General features: G+C 51.8%; 1 protein-coding gene across 1 annotated transcript in view; it reads left to right on the top strand.

Annotated features, from left to right (window-relative positions):
• OSBPL1A (oxysterol binding protein like 1A) overlaps positions 1 to 12354 on the top strand; it is a 2145795-nt gene that overhangs the window by 1812350 nt on the left and 321091 nt on the right. The gene's annotated exons all lie outside the window — the stretch shown is intronic.

The raw sequence follows: 12354 nt of genomic DNA, 5'->3' as shown, positions 1-12354 counted from the left end.
TCACAAATTTGAACGACAGGGGGGGGGGGGGGCTCGGGGGGGGGGAATGGGCCTTACAAATGAATTGTAGGATTACCAGTCCATGTATCTCATTTTAATTTTTTTAAAATTGTATATGTTGTCATTTTTACACTGTACTTTTATGGCGTTAAATGTAAAATGCTGAATAAAGAACTTGAAATGATGAAGAGTGTTGATCGAAGGTCCCTGTATGTGTACATATTTTTATTACCATTGTTGGAAACAATTAAGCTGGTGAGACAGCTAGCTTTGTCACTAGGACAGACCTAATACAACATGACTTTCTGAAGCTGTCAGTCCCTGTCCTTCTAGCTTCTAAGCAGCAAAAGTGGAGTTGTTGAGGGGCTAAAGGTGGGAAGGGGTAAACAATGGTATGTCACTTCGCTGCAACTGGTGTTATGGTGAATTGATGTCAATGACGTTTTCTGTGCATATCTAAGAAGCTTGCACTGCTGCAGAATAGAGCCAGTTTGGCTGCTTGTGTGTATGTTTCATTGCTGTTGTCACCTGTCCTGCAAATGTTTTTTTGTGTTTAGAAAATGTGTACTACAACTTTCCAGATGCATGTTGTGTGCTAGTTATGGCTCTCACTTGGCTGTAATTTACAAGTATGGCCCTCATTTAAATATCCGTACCAGTGAAAAAAAGTGAGCATTAGTGAAATGTAATATTTTTAGCCATGCTACACAGCATCCACTAAGGAATGAAGTAAATGGAGAAAGGACAAAATGGAGCTGGGAGAGAAACAGGCATGCAAGAAAGCAACGCGTCGGAGCAGCATATGAGGGCGAGTACTTCACAGAACGAGGTGGGAAGTAGCACATGGGCAGATAAAGAGCAACACGAGTGCAGCAGAGGGAAGAAGTATGGAAGTAAGTCACCTGGTAAACACATGCACTCTTACAGAGTGTTTTAAAAAAAAGTAGCACCTGAAAAGTGAGCAGTGGATGGACATACCTAATGTGTCTGTACGGAATTGGATTATTAGTTTAGGGGTGTAAGTAACCACAATCCTTGTTAGGATGAACCACAGAAGTCACTAAATAAATCTGAGCTCAACCCCCTAGTAGCTATGGCAAAGACCAGACAAGCTCAGCCTAAAGGCATTGTGTAAGGTATTTATGCAGTACTAAAACACTAACAAAGTTGAAATGAAAAACAAGAACAATCCCTAAATGGATTTGAAAAAAAAATTAAGATTTAATAAACAAAATAACATTTGAAAGGACAAAAAAACAATAAGGGAAACCAGAGATATGATTTTTTTAAAATGTGTAAGTTGAAAGAGAGCCAAGAAACACAAAGTGCAGCTGATAGTCGGTGATCGCAGTAGAAAGGGACCTGGCTGTAATTCAAAGGTGACCGCATTGGACGTGCTGGTCAGATACACTAACCAGGTTCATCCTGAATAAATATAGAGGAGTACTAGTGTAAAGCCCCCCACGACCTCAGAGGAGGCACTTAGGGACTCGCAGTGTGGCTGGCAGAGTACAGTCTAGGTCCAATTGCTACTGATCACCTGGGCAGTTGCAGGAAAGGCCTCTTTTGGGTAGTACCTGTGTAGCGTTAACGGAAAGTCAGCCTTATGAGCATTGGAGTCTACTACTTTCTCCAAAATACTAGAGGGAGAGTAGGTCCAATCTTCTGGGCACTTCTCTGGTGTCAGACAGCAAGTTCTGTCTTCTTATCGTCCACAGGTCCAGGAGTGTTCTGAAGTGGGTGCCAGGAGGTGCAACATTTATGCCAGGCATGAGCTAGTGGGTTGGAATGGCTCCCGAGGACACTCTCACCATTTTGAGTAATGTTCTCAGGGTTAACCCTTGCCACTGTGGTCATTTTTAAGATGGCCGAACTCTTCAGCTACACTAGACTTGGGTTCTGATGGCTGGGAGTGTACATGGGGAGTGTACTGTGGTAACCCCTGACCCCAAAATCAAATTTTGGTTTTCCCTGTAACCATAACAACCTTGGAAACTGAAGTTTGGTAAGACGAAGCAGAGCTTTCAGCAACCACATAGTGGATACACAAATATTGTTTTGGCATTCTGTTTCCTTTCTTTGAAGTGCCCCCTAAATATCATACGTAAATATCCAGCATACCTGTCAAATAGGCTCTGACACTGTTATGTCAGGGAGAGTTCCACTGTGACTGGAGCTGAACTGACTTGCGGGACAAAAGGTACTCCACAAGAGACTGCCAGGAGCCTCACCGGCTCCATCGAAGTCCCGATCCCGGAGGAGGGACTGGGCGAAGAGGAGAGAAGCCGCCCAGAAGAGCCGGTAAGTGAAGCCGGCTAGAGGAAATAAAAGCAAGACACCACGCCGGTGCCTCTCTCCAGAGCAGCCTGACTGGACCGAGGGCTGCTCCAACGGGAGCGAGAGGTGCCTTAGCAGCCTTGCCGTTGCCGGCCGCTTCAACTGGGCAATATTTGTTTAAAGGACCCCAGTGGGTGTCCAGAGGGCACCGTAGTGCTGGGCCCGTATTTCGGTCTCCAGCTGCCCCGATGGTTAGAGGGCAGCTGCTACCTGGGCCATAATTATTTATTGGGCCAGAGGAGCCATTGTCCTAGAGGTGGCCATTACCTAAAGGGGGCATATGATTGTTTTTAGAGCCCGTGCGTGGTTCCATCGCTCTGCATATTTGATTACAGAGCATGTGTGGCTCAACCGTTTTGACATATTGTGTTCAGAGCCCCTTGTGGCTCCAATAGGGGCAATGCTGTTTTAAAGAGGCCCAGCAAGGCCCAGAGGGCACAGTTGTGCCAGGGCCCATTTGTTCTCTCTACAGCTGCGCCGCAGCAGCGCGGGCAGCTGCAACGTTCTTGGCAATTCTTGAGAAAGTCCCTGAGAGGGACAGCAGTAGCCCACAGGTGCCAGGCATTTCCCTCTTTACAGCTGCGCAGCAATTAATGCCAGCTGTACCGTTTAGGCGCATTGAGAGCCCATGCCCATTATTTGGATTCTACAGCTACCCAAGAATTAGTGGGCATCTGCCTCTTTTAGGCTTGATCTTTGGCACACTTCACTTTTGCTGCATGCGCAGCCTGCCCGGACATTCTGGACATCGGGCATTTGAGCCCCTATGGAAGGCCAGTTGGCCTGGGGTCAGTACCTTTAGGATTCTTGCGCAAGGTGATTGGCTACTGTACTTGTGATGATAATTGCCTAATGTGATTTAGGCGTAATGTGCAATGCCTTTATGCCGGTTTTATACCTCTAACTGTGTTTCATGACTAGGAGGTTGTTTTGCCTAGTATAGTTTATGCTAGTAAGTTTGTTTCCCTGCGTGATCTATGCCTAAGGTGATAAGTATTGCGTAGTGTGTACCTACCTTTTACCAGTTGTTACTGGTTGTGGTCTATAATTGTTATTTTGTGCTACAGTTATTCTAAGCTACGTTCCCTCTAGGGCGCGCGCGCACCTGCCCTGATATCACCGCATACCGCCTCGCGTGGAGCACGCACACAGGACGTCGCAATTCTTTAAAGTGCGACTCTCTCCCGCGACGTCCTGTGTGCGCGCTGAGGATTGCAGGTAAGGAGGCGGGGGGCTGGTGGGGCTTGTGGCAATGTGTGAGCGCGGGCAGACTGTGGCCTTTTGTTTAAGTATTGTTGTTAATCAGAGCCCAATACTTAAACAAAAGGCCACAGTCTGCCCCGCTCTTTACTAACAAAAGCAAAGACAGTTTCCAAAAACAGCGTGTGCTAAAGTACTCGCTGTGTTTGGAAACTGTCTACGCTTTTGTTAGTAAAGCGCGGGACAGACTGTGGCCTTTTGTTTAAGTATTGATGTTAATCAGAGCCCGTGAAGGGGCTCTGATTAAGAACAATACTTAAACAAAAGGCCACAGCAGCTGGGGAAACTAGCGGAACAGCAGGCAAGAGGGCAGAAAGGCACAAAAAACGAGTGGGACAGAGAGCATAAAGTCACAAAAACGAGTGGGACAGAGACAGAGAGCATAAAGCACAAAAACGAGTGGGACAGAGAGCATAAAGGCACAAACACGAGTGGGACAGAGACAGACCACATAAAGGCACAAAAACGAGTGGGACAGAGACAGAGCATAAATGCACAAACATGAGTGGGACAGAGACAGAGCATAAAGGCACAAAAACGAGTGGGGCAGAGACAGAGAGCATAAAGGCACAAAAACGAGTGGGACAGAGAGCATAAAGGTACAACAAGCATTTGCAATGCAATAGGTCTTCCATTAGGAAAGTTTGAGTTATTTGTCTTGTACATGACAAATTTGTTATTTATGTGTTATTTTTGAACATTGTGAAATTAATAGCTTTGTCATTTACAATGCTAATACTTGTATTTTTTGACAATGTGACACCTATAGCATTTTTAATGCAACATGTTTTGTATTTACGTGACTCAGAAGTATTGATTTTACAAATACCTGTTTTTAAAAAAATATTAATACTTAAATAAGTTATTGTAATTTATAATGGCAATAGCTTAAACTTTTGTAATTAACTTTTGGGAAGATTATGTTCAGTGTATTTTATTGTGACTAAAATATAAGAACAGAAGGGAAATATCCCCAAAAAATTGTGACATTTGTAATAAAGCTTGAAACATTGAGAGAACATATTTGAACCAGTTGTTGTTGAATGTTTGCACAGATTGATACTGTGGTGGCGCGGAGTGATGTTGTGGTGGCGACAAGTGATGCTGTGGGGTTCAATGATGCTGTGGTAGAGCATAGTAATGTTGTGGTGCCCCCGAGTGATGCTGTGGTGCCCCTGAGTGATGCTGTTGTTTTGCGATAGAGTGAGGGCGATAGATAGCTAGAGGTAGGGGAAAGATAGATGGTGGTTTTGGAGGGTGGAGTTGGAGGGTGGAGTTGGAGGGTGGAGTTGGAGGGTGGAGTTGTACTTGGAGGGTGGATTTGGAGGGTGGAGTTGTACTTGGATGGTGGATTTGGAGGGTGGAGTTGTACTTGGATGGTGGATTTGGAGGGTGGAGTTGTACTTGGATGGTGGATTTGGAGGGTGGAGTTGTACTTGGATGGTGGATTTGGAGGGTGGAGTTGTACTTGGATGGTGGATTTGGAGGGTGGAGTTGTACTTGGATGTTGGATTTGGAGGGTGGAGTAGTACTTGGATGGTGGATTTGGATGATGGATTTGGATGATGGATTTGGATGATGGATTTTGAGGGTAGAGTGGTGGGCGGGTAGAGTGGTGGGCGCTAGAGTGGTGGGCACTAGAGGATAGGGTGGTGGCGGATAGGGTGGTGGCGTGTTGGCGGAGAGAGTGTTGGCGTGTTGGCGAAGAGAGTGGTGGCGGAGAGAGTGGTAGAGTGGTGGAGGTAGAAGGCTGTACTGTGTGAGAGAGTGTGTGTGTGTGTGAGAGAGAGAGAGAGCGAGAGAGAGTGTGTGTGTGAGAGTGAAGTTTAGGCTTTAGGGATGGGTTGGGGTAAAGGGAGGTAAGGGACATTTTTAGACTTAAGGGGAGGGTAGCGGTAAGGGTAAATGTAGTATTATGGGGTGGGTAGCAGTAAAGGGAGGTGTGGGTAGAGCTACGGTTCAGGAGGGGGTAAAGGGAGATCTGAAAGAGACACGTTAGTGATAGATTCTTTACCTTAGAATATCCCCAGGCGTCAGACTAGATCCGGAAACTTTTGCGTAGCAGTACCCTTGCTCGTCGGTAGGCGTCGTCTGCGGCTCCGCGTCCGGCGTCGTGGGCGCCGTGATGACGTCTTCGGAGTACTTAGACGCCGCCTCCGCGTGCTGACGTCCATTCTTCTTTTTTCCGCGCCAGCCAGCGCGGATCTGGAAAGAGCAGTTACCCAAGTCACTTTTTAACTAACTTTTTGATCTCTTTTGATCATTCCTCGAAGTCTAACGACTCCGATCGGTGCCTTAGGGATGCCCAGATTTAAACACTGTGAGGGGTGCGACTGCACGATGTCGGTCACGGACCCCCACCACCTGTGTTTGACCTGTTAAGGCGTCGACCACGACAACAAGGCCTGCTCCGACTGCCGGGCCCTATTTTCGAAAGCCAGGCGGGAGCGGTCCCGCAGGCGACTCGAAATCCGGCAGTCGGCCCGCGCCGCGTGAGGGCCCGGTCCCACGGGAGGTCGAGGGACAGGTCGCGGGGACGGAGCCACCAGAGCTCAGGGAGTCGGCACCACTCCGGGTCGAAGTCGTCGTCAGGTAAGAAGCACAAGAAGTCGAAGAGACGTCATGGCTCTTTTGACTCCCCCCCCCCCCGCCGCTCGCGCGATGCGGCCGGGGGTTCGGGTGACACCGCCCACGCGGCTCCTTCGGAGTCACGGGCGTCTCGTCCCGCCCCACACCCTCCGGTCCCTGGGCAGGACGCGACGCTGGAGGAGATTGAGCGCTTCCTCATGGCCATGAGGTCCCTTTCTCCCCCGACGGGCTCCGCGGCACCTTCGGGCCCAGTGGACCCGTCTGGGGGCCCTAGCGGGTCGGGGGCTTCGGCCCCGACGCCATCGGGTGCTTCGGCCCCGACGCCGCCGGCGCCTTCAGGCCCGGAGCTGCAGGGCTGCACGATCCCGACACCGCCGGCGCCTTCGGGCCCGGCGCCGCAAGGACCAGCGGCCCCGGCGCCGCCAGCGCCTTCGGGCCCATTGCTGCGGGACTCCGCTGGACCTTCCTCGGGCTCTGGATCGTCACCGGTGGACCTTACGACCCCCCCCGGCGTCGGTCCGTCAGGTGTCACCTCTGGCGCCGTTCTCGGGCGGCGCCGTCCCTGATACCTCCTTTGCTCCGGTTCCGACGTGGGAGCGGCGCTGCTGGGCACCGCATCCGACGCCGTTTGGAGATATCCACTTCTACGAACCGGCCCCATTGCATTACAACCCTGAGTTTCAGGAGATGGGTGAGGAGGAGGATTGGGAGGGGTCTGAGGACCCTCTGACCAGGGATTGTCAGTCTCAAGAGGACTGGGCAGGAGACCTTGGGAAGGCCAGTGGCCTGGACATCTCTCCAGACACTGGTTTTGTCTCTACCGTGGCTTCGGAGGAGGGGGCAACCTATGGCATGGTGTTGACGAGGGCTGCCAAGGCCTTGGGCCTTGAGCTCCCCGTCGCGGCCGTGAGGACTAACCTCCTCACAGAGGTTCTTAAACCGCAGTCATGCTCGGCTGAGCCTCTGCTGCCCTTTAATGAGGCCTTGACCGACGTTCTTTCGGGCACTTGGTCCAGGCCCGCTACGGGTTCGCCCGTAGATAGGAACGTGGCCAGACGCCACCGCCCGGCTCCTGGCGACCCATGTTTCCTGTCCTCCCACCCCACCCCCGGGAGTCTTGTCATCCAGGCCTCTAATTCCCAGACCGCATTCCCGACTGCTCCACCGGACAGGGAATCCAAGAGGTATGAGAATTATGGTAAGAAGATATTCTCCTCCCTTAGTTTGGGACTGCGGTTTTCCAACACCGCATGCCTCTTGGGCCGCTACACCCACTCTTTGTGGGAGACGGTGGCGGAGGTGCTGCCAGAGTGCCCGTTGGAGGTACGGGCCAAACTCGGCCAAGGCCTTGTGGAGGGCCGAGATGCAGCCAAGTATTCGATCAGGTGTGGGCTGGATACCACCGACTCGCTGGGCAGAGCGATAGCTACGACGGTGGCGGTAAGACGCCACGCCTGACTGAGATCCGCCAATTTTTCGGCAGATGTCCAGAACACTCTGATGGACATGCCGTTCGATGGCCGTCGCCTTTTTGGCGACAAGGCAGACCACGCGCTTGAGCGCTTTAAGGACTTCAGGGCTACGGCCAAGTCCTTGGGCCTCTCGGCCCGCGCCAGCAAACGGGTGCCTTTCGCTCCTTTCGTGGCCAAGGAAGGGGTGTCCCCACGCGTGCCGCCAGCCACTCGCCACAGACTACCATCCAGCGTGGCGGCGGTCGTGGAAACCGCCGTGGAGGCGGTCGGGGAAACCGGCGAGGTCAGTCCACACCTTCCCCCGCAGCATCCGCCTCTAAACCCTACTAGTCCATGCTTTTCGACCCATGTGACGCCATTGGGAGGCAGGGTTCGCCATCACCACTCTCACTGGCGCACTGTCACTTCCGACAGGTGGGTGCTGCAGATCGTCCGGAAGGGCTACTCCCTCCCCTTTGAGACGACTCCTCAAGCCATGCCACCACAACACCACCGCGTATCGGGGGATCACTTGCGGCTCCTGCAGGAGGAAGGTTCGGCCCTCTTGGCCAAGGGGGCCATCGAGCGCGTTCCTGGGCCAGAAGTAGGACGTGGTTGCTACTCCCACTACTTTCTGGTACCCAAGAAGGGCAAAGGGGGCCTACGCCCTATCTTGGATCTGAGGAACGTCAACGGCTTCCTCCGGAAGGAGAAGTTCAAAATGCTGACTCTGGCTCAGGTCTTACCTGCCCTAGACCCAGGAGACTGGATGGTAGCATTGGACTTGCAGGATGCGTATTTCCACATCCCGGTCCTGTCGGCCCATCGGCATTACCTGTGGTTCACGGTAGGCCACGAGCACTTTCAGTTTACCGTGCTCCCCTTCGGCCATACCAGCGCCCCACGGGTGTTCACGAAGGTGATGGCGGTGGTCGCAGCTCATCTGCGCAGGTTAGGGGTCTCAGTCTTCCCCTACCTCGACGACTGGTTGTTGAAGGCGGGCTCGCCCCAGACAGTCGTCAGCCACCTACAGACTACGGCGGATCTCCTGCACCAGCTGGGGTTCTCCATCAATGTGCCGAAGTCACACCTGTGTCCCTCTCAGAAGCTCCTTTTCATCGGAGCGGTTCTCGACTCGGCGCAGTTTCGGGTTTACCCACCCGAACAGCGGGTTCGGGATATACAGGCTCTGATTCCAATCTTCCAGCCTTTATCCCGGGTTTCGGTCAGGTTGACGCTGCGGCTTCTGGGGCTGATGGCCTCCTGCATCCTTCTGGTGCATCACGCACGGTGGCGGATGCGGGCTCTGCTGTGGGACCTGAAGTTTCAGTGGGCCCAGCATCAGGGCAACCTGTCCGACCATGTCCTGATCTCGGAGGGCACTGCGAGACAGCTGCAGTGGTGGCTTATGGACTGCGATTGGGTCAGCGGCAGATCCCTCTCCCTTCCCCAACCGGAGCACGTAGTTGTGACGGACGCGTCCCTCCAGGGCTGGGGAGGCCACATTGGAGAGGCGGAGATCAGAGGCCTCTGGTCTCCGGCGGAGTCCCGGCTCCATATCAACCTTTTGGAGCTGCGGGCAATTTGTCTAGCACTGAAGGCATTCCTCCCGTCTGTCCGAGGGAGTGTAGTGCAGGTGTTCACGGACAACACCACCGCCATGTGGTACTGCAACAAACAGGGCAGAGTGGGGTCGTGGACCCTCTGCCAGGAGGCTCTGCGCCTCTGGCAATGGCTGGAACATCAGGGCGTGACTCTGATGGTTCAACACCTGGCAGGTTCTCTGAACGCCAGGGCGGACAAACTCAGCCGCCGGTGCATGATGGATCACGAATGGCGTCTGAACTCGGACGTGGCGCAAGGTCTCTTTCTATAGTGGGGAGAGCCTTGGTTAGATGTATTCGCCACCGAAGAGAACGCGCAATGTCATCAGTTCTGCGCGTTGGAATTTCCAAAGCGGGACTCGCTCTGAGACGCTTTTCGTCGCGAGTGGAGTTGCGGTCTGTTGTACGCCTTTCCGCCTATACCACTTCTGCCCAGAGTGCTGAAGAAGATCAAGCGCGACCGGGCACAAGTCATCCTTGTGGCTCCGGACTGGGCACGAAGGTACTGGTATCCCGAGCTACTCAGTATGTCAGTCGATCCCCCGGTTCGTCTGCCTCTTCAGGAGGACCTTCTGTCGCAGCAGCAGGGGACGGTCCTCCATCCGAACCTGTCCAGTCTCCACCTCCATGCTTGGAGATTGAGCAGCGACAGTTGAGGCCATTTGACTTGCCTCCTGAAGTTTGTAATGTGATTCTGGCAGCCAGGCGTCCCTCCACAAAGTTGGTATACGCCTGCAGGTGGAACAGATTTGTAGCATGGTGCACAGCAAAGGCTTCGGACCCACTCTCTGACCCCCTTTCTGAGGTTCTTCTCTTCCTTCTTTCTCTTGCCCAGCAGGACTCTGCTCTGGGCACTATCAAGGGCTACCTTTCTGCCCTTTCCGCCTTCTTAAGGCTAACTGATCAGCCTTCTTTGTTCAAGTCCCCGATTGTAAATTTTTTTTTGAAGGGCATCACTCGTATGTTCGCCCCTGTTCTTTCGTGATGCCTCAGTGGGACTTGAACCTTGTACTAACTTATCTAATGTGCGCTCCCTTCGAGCCACTTCATAACGGTCCTCTCCGTCTTCTTACCCTTAAGACGACTTTCCTGGTTGCCATCACCTCTGCCAGGAGAGTGAGTGAGCTCCAGGCTCTTTCATCCAAGCCTCCTTTCCTTTCTGTTCATCCGGACAAGGTTGTGTTGCGGACAAGACCCTCTTTGTAAATGTAAATGTAGTAGTACTTTTATAGCGCACGAATCACCTATGAGGCATCTCAGCGCTTGTACGCATACCGCTGTGGAACCCTTCCTGGCTTTTCCCTGTGAAGTGCCCACTCCTGGGAACCCCCAAGGTGAAGCCAGGCATCCTAGCGTTTTTGGGGCCGTTGTTGTGGAGATTAAGCAAGCTATTGCCCAGAGTTGCAGAGTGGGACCCATGAATTTGAATAGGCACCGAGGCGAGAAATATCCGGTCCGAGGAAATTTTAGCCCAAGACCTGCCGAGTCGGGAATCGAGCTCTAGTCCCAGTCTAGACCTCTGCATCAGGGTCTGCCGCTCTAATCATTGAGCCACACTGCCTAAGGTAGTCACAGCCTTCCACATCGGGCAGTCCATCACCTTGCTCACCTTCTTTCCGCCTTCGCATCCCTCTAAAGAGCGGCTCCACCGTCTGGACCCTCTCTTTCTATTTGGATCGCACACGCCAGTTCCGGGTGGATGACCAACTCTTTGTTAGTTACGTGGGCGCTAAGAAGGAACGGGCGGTGCACAAACGGACCATCTCTCGGTGGGTCTTCTTGTGTATCAAGGCATGCTACTCTTTGGCTAAGAAGGAGCCTCCTGTTGGGCTGAGGGCCCATTCCACTCGGGCCACTCCGGCTACTACTGCCCTGGGTTTAAAATTGACTAACATGGTGCCTGATGACTAATTTTATTGAGGTGGTCACCATGGTGACAAGGTTAAAAGCAGAGTGTGGATGGTTGAGAACAAATATTACCATCCATAGATGGATCAATTGGTCGACATGTTTCAGCCAAGAAATGGCTTTCTTCAGGACCTATTATTATAACACTACTGCATCAGGCACCATGTTAGTCAATTTTAAACCCACAGTTTCTATTAGCACACATTCTTTTTGAGCACTGCAACTTTTCATCTCCCACAGCTCATGATACACTGCTGTCTGGCTTTCCATCACTGGTGGATCCTTTACTAGAGTTCCCTCACAATACTCCATGGTGAGGCACCTAGTGGATACCAGTTTGTATTCTAAAATCCCAGATGATGAAGTTCCACCTATGGGTGGGCTGATGGGTTTTCTTCATCTCCTCTTTGTCACCTTCATTAGTTTATACATACACTCATCCATTAGAAAACAGACACTCTCTAGCCATTACAGACCGATAGCACCCCTTTGTGTTTTTTACTAGAGAAAACACTGACCAGCAATAATCTCTCTGTAAAAGCAGATTAGAGACTGGCTCTCTGGCGACACCTTAGGGGACATACAGACTGAGATATCCACCGAAGTGAATTGGAGTCTGCAACATCATGGATGTAGGAAAGTGCCCTTTTTGACATGGTTACCCCCACCTTTTTGTCCGGTATTTGATGTGATTTTGACTGGAAGTGCACTGGGTTCCTGCTAATCAGGTCCCCAGTGCCAGATCTCTTTCCCGAAAACTGTGCAATTGTACTCCAATTGGCAATACCTTTAGCACTCCCTGTAAGTACCTAGTAAGTGGTGCCCTTGGTACCAAGGGCCAGGAGGCTAAAGAGGGACCTTAAAGGCTGCAGCACAAATAGTGCATCCTAAAGGAAACCTCACCAAACACATACAGACTGCCGCTGTAGGCTGCATGTCTTGGTGCAGACAAAAGTGAAAACATGACCTGTCACACATCCCTGTGCATCACATGCCGTATAGGTGAATCACCCCTACAGCAGGCCTTACAGCCCTAAGGCTGGGTGCACTATACTACATGTGAGGGCCTATCTACACAGCTGTGCGGGTCAGCTCTATTACTGCCAGTACAAGTGAACATGGAAACCATTTTGAGTACATGTGCTGGACAGTGGTGAAAACGAGTTTTACAGCTACATGATAGCTTCACTGAAAATAGAGATGTT

This window comes from Lissotriton vulgaris, chromosome 4_1 (genome assembly GCF_964263255.1).
Source record: "Lissotriton vulgaris chromosome 4_1, aLisVul1.2, whole genome shotgun sequence".
NCBI lineage: Eukaryota > Metazoa > Chordata > Amphibia > Caudata > Salamandridae > Lissotriton > Lissotriton vulgaris.
Note: the sequence above shows the minus strand (reverse complement) of the source record. Positions and strands in the feature narration are given on the sequence as shown.